Raw genomic sequence first — 6065 nt, 5'->3', positions numbered from 1 at the left:
TTCAGGCATGGATCTCTTGAAAACTTCTATGAGAATTTGGGTTAAGCTCAGCAGAGCTACACTATCCCATAGCTAACTTAAACTGTTTTAAGGTTTTATCCATTTGCTGAAAAGGGTGTCCTTATATAAGATTTAAAAGGGGGAAGATAGGAAAGCTGGATATAAGGGAGAGAGAAGACAAGGGACACATGGAAAAAAGACATTGCAAGTATTGTGCCTGAGGAGGAAAGAGAGGAGGAGCACTATGTTTTTTGTGGTGCATAAACCCCCCTTTTTCATAGGATCATAGGAGGTTACTAGACTAACAGGCCTAGATCCTTTTTTTAAGCCTAGCCATTAATTTATTAATGCCCATGGACTACAATGGCTTTGGTATATGCCTGCACCTGAGGGCATCTACAAGTTGCTTCGGTCCACAAGGAACACAGGCAACAAGCCAGGGTCAGTTTGCAATTTCCCATCCTTTTGTGCAAATTGCATTTCAGTAGGCTTAGTGAAGAACTCTGCTTCACATGAAAGGGGAGTCTGTTTCAAAGAATGGGTAATCTTTGAGAAACAAACCTGTCTCTCCAACATACAAACATAAAAAGGCTCCAAGAAAATGGAAACCTTTAATGAAGACTTAGTGCTTTTGCCCTAATAAAATGAAGGGCTTCATCAGAGTCTAAAATGGCAATCATTCATTTAAACATCTTACTAAAGCAATTTTGCAGTGTTGCAGTGATATAAGGACATATACAGTATTAAAATCCTTTTACTAAAAGTTAGTGTATGACAACTAATCAATTAAATACTTGTTTGAATGGAACAACAAACCAATAAATATTCAATATACCCTTGTATTGTCATAACACTAAAACCTTTTTTCACTAAGATTTAAAACACTACTAATTGAAGTACAATCATTTCACCCAGGTTTTTCGCCAGCATTCAACCTAAGCTATCATACCAGCTCTTTATATTCCAAAGGGCTATTGCAATCACCACCCTTTTCATCCAACACCACCTCGTCAGTAATGAAGAACAACATTTTTTTGTAATCATTGCACTCAATGGTGTCACTGTGTAAAGTATTTGACAATCTTTTCTGTTTTACATGAAATAGATGTTTGTGAATCCTGTTCTTCAATGTTTGAGTTGATTTCTCTACATAGAGGGTTGAACAGGTCATACATATTGCCAAATAAACCACATATTTAATATTGCAATTACAACATCCTGAACATGACAAAGACCTGCTGAACCCTACCACTGAAACTTAAGGTCCATCATTAATATTTCCAATTTAAACATACCTTTCTTTACATATTCTTTTGTATTCTTACCCCTACTGTAAGTAACCTGTGGGGTAATACCAAATTTGCCTTTCATTCTTGGAGTGAAAAACAAACTCCCCTGTTTTCCCAAGGGCTCCAATGACCAGCAAGGTGTCCCTATTAAAGGGAATAATCACCCCACTCGTCATTACATTGTACCAGTGAGTTGTCAACCTGGAACTGCATGCTTTCCAGCTTCAAAATGGGAGAAAATCTACCCTTTCAACCTTCAACAACCTCATTTTTGATTTTCTGCAACATCTTAAAAGAGTAGCCCCTAAACTGCACTATCTGGCCCTTTTCTGTGCCCCTCTTCTGAAACAAGGGGTGACAACTACCAAAGTGCAGAAACAAGTTGGAATAGAGTATCTTGTCCCTTCTATTCTTATATAAGAAAACATCCACATAGTCAGTTTTATCAGTCTCCCATCTAAATGTGAACTTTAGAAACAAAGTGGTTTTACCCAAATGGTTAATGAATTTTGGTAAAAGGTTAACATCACCCTTCCACAAGATTAGTATGTTGTCCAAAAATTTAAAGTAAAATGACACTTTATCAAAAAATGGAATTGTGAAAACAAACTGATTTTCTCACTCAAGTGTACTAAGTTGGCATAAATGGGTGCACATTTGGTACCCATAGCCACACCAAACACCAAACAGAAGTATTCATCTGCAAAAAAAAGTTAAAATTGTTTTGAAAAACAGTTTGCATAAAATCAACTATAACTTTGACCTTGATGTGATGTTCTAAACATGCCTTCTGTAAGGTCAGTAAAAAAGAACTCACATCCTTTTTGGTGAGGCATAACAGAAAATAAATCCACCACATCTATAACCACAAAAACAACACTGTCTTCAAAAGGGACACTGCTCAAATTTCCAACAGATGCCAAGAATCCTATAAAATGTGCCCATTGTTTTTCAATATATATGCTTATAATGGGAAACAATGCAGGCTGCAAAGGGCTCAGTCTTAGGTTTATGTGCTGCCACTATAGGCTTCATTGCTGGATCACTTAAGTTCTTGTGAATCTTAGGTATTCCAGAAATGGGAGGTCTCAATGGTTTGTCTACCAACAAGAAGTCAAATTCTTGTTGCATGCTAGCACCTTGACACAAAACATCAAATAAAAAACAATCAATTTTGGCTTAAGCAATACTGATTTCAGTCCTCGAAACTCTCATACGTAAACCTGTTATTCAAAATGTCAGATATCTTGATGGAATAGTCTGTGTAATTCATGTATGTCCTTAAATCACTGCAACATTGTAACTGGTTAATTGTTTTTTAGTAAGGTATTTAAATGCTTCCCTCCAACATGTTTTGTTTATGTCACAGACAAAGTTTAGATCCTGAAATTGGGTAATTCTAGTGATGTTTGTTTTGCAAATGTGCAACAGATCCATAAGGACTGGATCAGAGAATGCCTTGTAGTTTAGGCATAGATCATCCCTGAGTAGTCTGTAGTATAATGAGTAGATGGACAGGGTTTGGGCAGTCTACATGGCATGTTATTTACACCCTGTATTTTTGTGGTGAGGAACCGCTGTGGCTGCTCCAGCTGTAGCAAATACCTGGTCAGGTGCATGCCAAAGGCTGCATTGTGCTCACTTATTGATCTAATGAGGGCTGTGGGATGATGATCTCCTTAGATCTGGACATTATGCCCTTACTTATAAGTCATGCCATATAGAAAGATTGCTTCACCACTATGGACACATGGTGATCAAAGTTCAGGTTGTCATGAACCTGAGTTCTCAGTTTCTTATCACTGAGTCTACTCTTAGGGAAGTGTTATCAATGCTGTCATTTCCGGGGTGATTGTCTTCCCAAATGTTATACATTTGCTTTTTTTCACTCAGTTTTAGGCAATACTTCTGGTACCAGTTATTTCTCTATGTCTGACCCTCCGGGAGGGTATCTAAATTTTTGGGGATTTAGTGATTGCACCCAGCTTGCATTCCTCAGCAGATATGGTCAGCCATAGGCCCTCTACATGTACCTTGACTTCAGAGAGGTATATTCCAAACAGGAGAGGGCCTAACTCCAAACTTTCTTTTCCTTTTTTAGGTAATTCCATGTCTTTTATTGCAAAATACTGTAAAGTGGTAATACTGTAGAGAGGAGGAATGTCCAGATTTCATATCTAGTCTTTAGGAGCACAACTCTGACAATGAGCAAACCATCACATAGTCCACTGACTGGACATAACTCTGACAATGAGCAAGCCATCACATAGTCCACTGACTGGACATAACTCTGACAATGAGCAAGCCATCACATAGTCCACTGACTGGACATAACTCTAACAATGAGCAAGCCATCACATAGTCCACTGATTGGACATAACTCTGACAATGAGCAAGCCATCACATAGTCCACTAATTGGACATAACTCTGACAATGAGCAAGCCATCACATAGTCCACTGATTGGACATAACTCTAACAATGACCGAGCTATCACATAGTCCACTGATTGGACATAACTCTAACAATGAGCAAGCCATCACATAGTCCACTGATTGGACATTTCCATTTCAAAGCCATACATAATACAAGATTTGTAAACATACAGAAATAATTCTATTCTTTATGATAGTAAAGGTACTTGTACCAAATTCAGAAAGTCCACATATTGATTTTTAGCTGCTTATCACCAGTCAAACAAATTATTCATAACTGATTCACCCTTTTGCATCTTCATAGCCAGACGGGAAGATCTCCACATCATCTTCTTTCATCTTCTCACCAAGAGAGGTAAGGAAATGACAGATTTCAGATGATGTAATTATACCATTCCCTTTTTTATCAAAAACTCTGGAACTTTCTAGTGTCTCTTCATGAGTACTTTGATCCCTGTTTTTCCTAATTGTTTGCAAAATGGGGAGAAATTGTTCGAAGCTCAGGAACTTGGTATTCATTTAGTCTGGCTTGGGGTTTCTCAGCACCTTACCTTGGGCATTAGTAGGGTTCTATCCAAGGGCATGACGTACATCACAACACTGACCGGAACTGACTCTGTTATCTCCTCTCATGTCAAAAAGTAGGAATCTAGGAATCCTTCTCTGAAATCAGTGATCTCACCTTCTGAGAAGTCTGCCATTATTAGAGCTAGTGTCCTCCACAAAGATATTCCCAAGCAGAAGTACTTGTCTATTTTTCCAAAATTTTGCAATTGTTTAAGAGGATAGTTGGAGTAGGAATAAGGGACAGAAAGTGTAAGAGAGAGGGTTAGGGTAGACGGAAGGAGGACAGAAACACAAATGACAAGCAAGACAGAGAGGAATGTTATGGTAGGCAAGACATACAGATGGCATACAGACAGACAAAAAAGGAAGTTGGAGGAGATCAGTGACCCAATTATTCCCTTTCTGTGATGGACCTAGTGGTGGTCCCTGATACTGTGGGGGTGGTGGTCTCCTCTGACTTAATGGATGGAGTTGACTTTGATAAAGACTTTTGTACTTACCAGAGGAAGGATTACATTTGGTGCAGGTGACTCACCACACCCTCCCAACCACTGCCTCCACTAAGTGTTGAAGCTCTTGGTGCTCATGGCTTACCAGGCTGCCATACACCAGTGGGCCCACAGGAGTGGAGCCACCATTACCAGGCTGCCATACAATGGTGGGCCCACAGGAGTGCAGCCGCCATTACCAGGCTGCCATACACCGGTGGGCCCACAGTAGTAGAGCCACCATTACCAGGCTGCCGTACACCAGTCATCCCACAGGAGGGAAGCCACCATTACTAAGCTGCCATACACCAATGGGCCCACAGGAGGGGAGCCACCATTACCAGGCTGCCATACACCAGCGAGCCCACAGGAATGGAACCACCACCCTTCTCTGTATAGACATTCATGGGTGGGCAAGGGGAGATAGTGAGCAGTCCCTTACCTGTCAGGCATGCAGCTTAGTTGCATGAGGGTATTTTGGATCTGCAGACAAAAGTAAAATAAAATGGTGAGAGTTAAAAAAGGGAGAGGGAGAATGAGATGGAGACAAGAAATGAACTCATAACTGTTCTGAATAAAATGTGTTTGTATTCAATAACAGTAAGTGAACTGTATATCAGTGTGCATATCTCTTTAAGAAATCTCCTATGGGCATGTACTAAGTGTATTGATTACTGAGCATGTGCAGGGACAGAGTGCCATTTTGTAGTAAGCTGTTGAGATGTAACCATGTATGTGTATAAGCTCTATCTGTTAATCAGTTTGTTTATATTTACTGATGCTGCTTTCCAACCTAGATGTGTTTCTGTACAATAAAGCATCTTAAATTAACTACCCCACCTGCTTGTCTTCCATGGATTAGGGGAGAAGCAACATGGTGTCAAAAGTGGCATGTCTAAAGGACATGGTGTCAGAAGCAGCATATCTAATGGCCAGAAAGAACTCCAGTTTCTCTACTTTGACTTTGAGAGGCATTTAGCTACAGTAAAAGGTATATACAGGAATGGACTGTCCTTTGTTGTATGTATGATTTGCAAAACAGGTCAATAACAAACTTTTCATGTTAAAACTTGCTCAAACTATTTCTTATTCATAAAATATGAAACAAAGCATACAGAATGCTCTAAATGGTATTAACATAACGAAAAACCATAAAAAAAGAAAAAGCTTTATTACCACATCCAAAAAACCAATGACTTCTAGTCCAAACAAATATCTGTTTAATTCCACAGCATGTAGAATAATAGAGAAGCACAATAAAAAATACAGCAATGAATGTCAAATAAT

General features: G+C 39.2%; 1 pseudogene; it reads right to left on the bottom strand.

The window, feature by feature from the left end:
• Positions 1-3990: 3990 nt before the first annotated feature.
• Positions 3991-4424, bottom strand: LOC122791821 (annotated as a pseudogene).
• Positions 4425-6065: the final 1641 nt, after the last annotated feature.

The sequence above is a fragment of the Protopterus annectens genome, chromosome 17.part0, assembly GCF_019279795.1.
Source record: "Protopterus annectens isolate FY-2018-M chromosome 17.part0, PAN1.0, whole genome shotgun sequence".
In the NCBI taxonomy this organism is placed as follows: domain Eukaryota; kingdom Metazoa; phylum Chordata; order Ceratodontiformes; family Protopteridae; genus Protopterus; species Protopterus annectens.
This window is presented reverse-complemented; position numbering and strand designations above follow the sequence as displayed.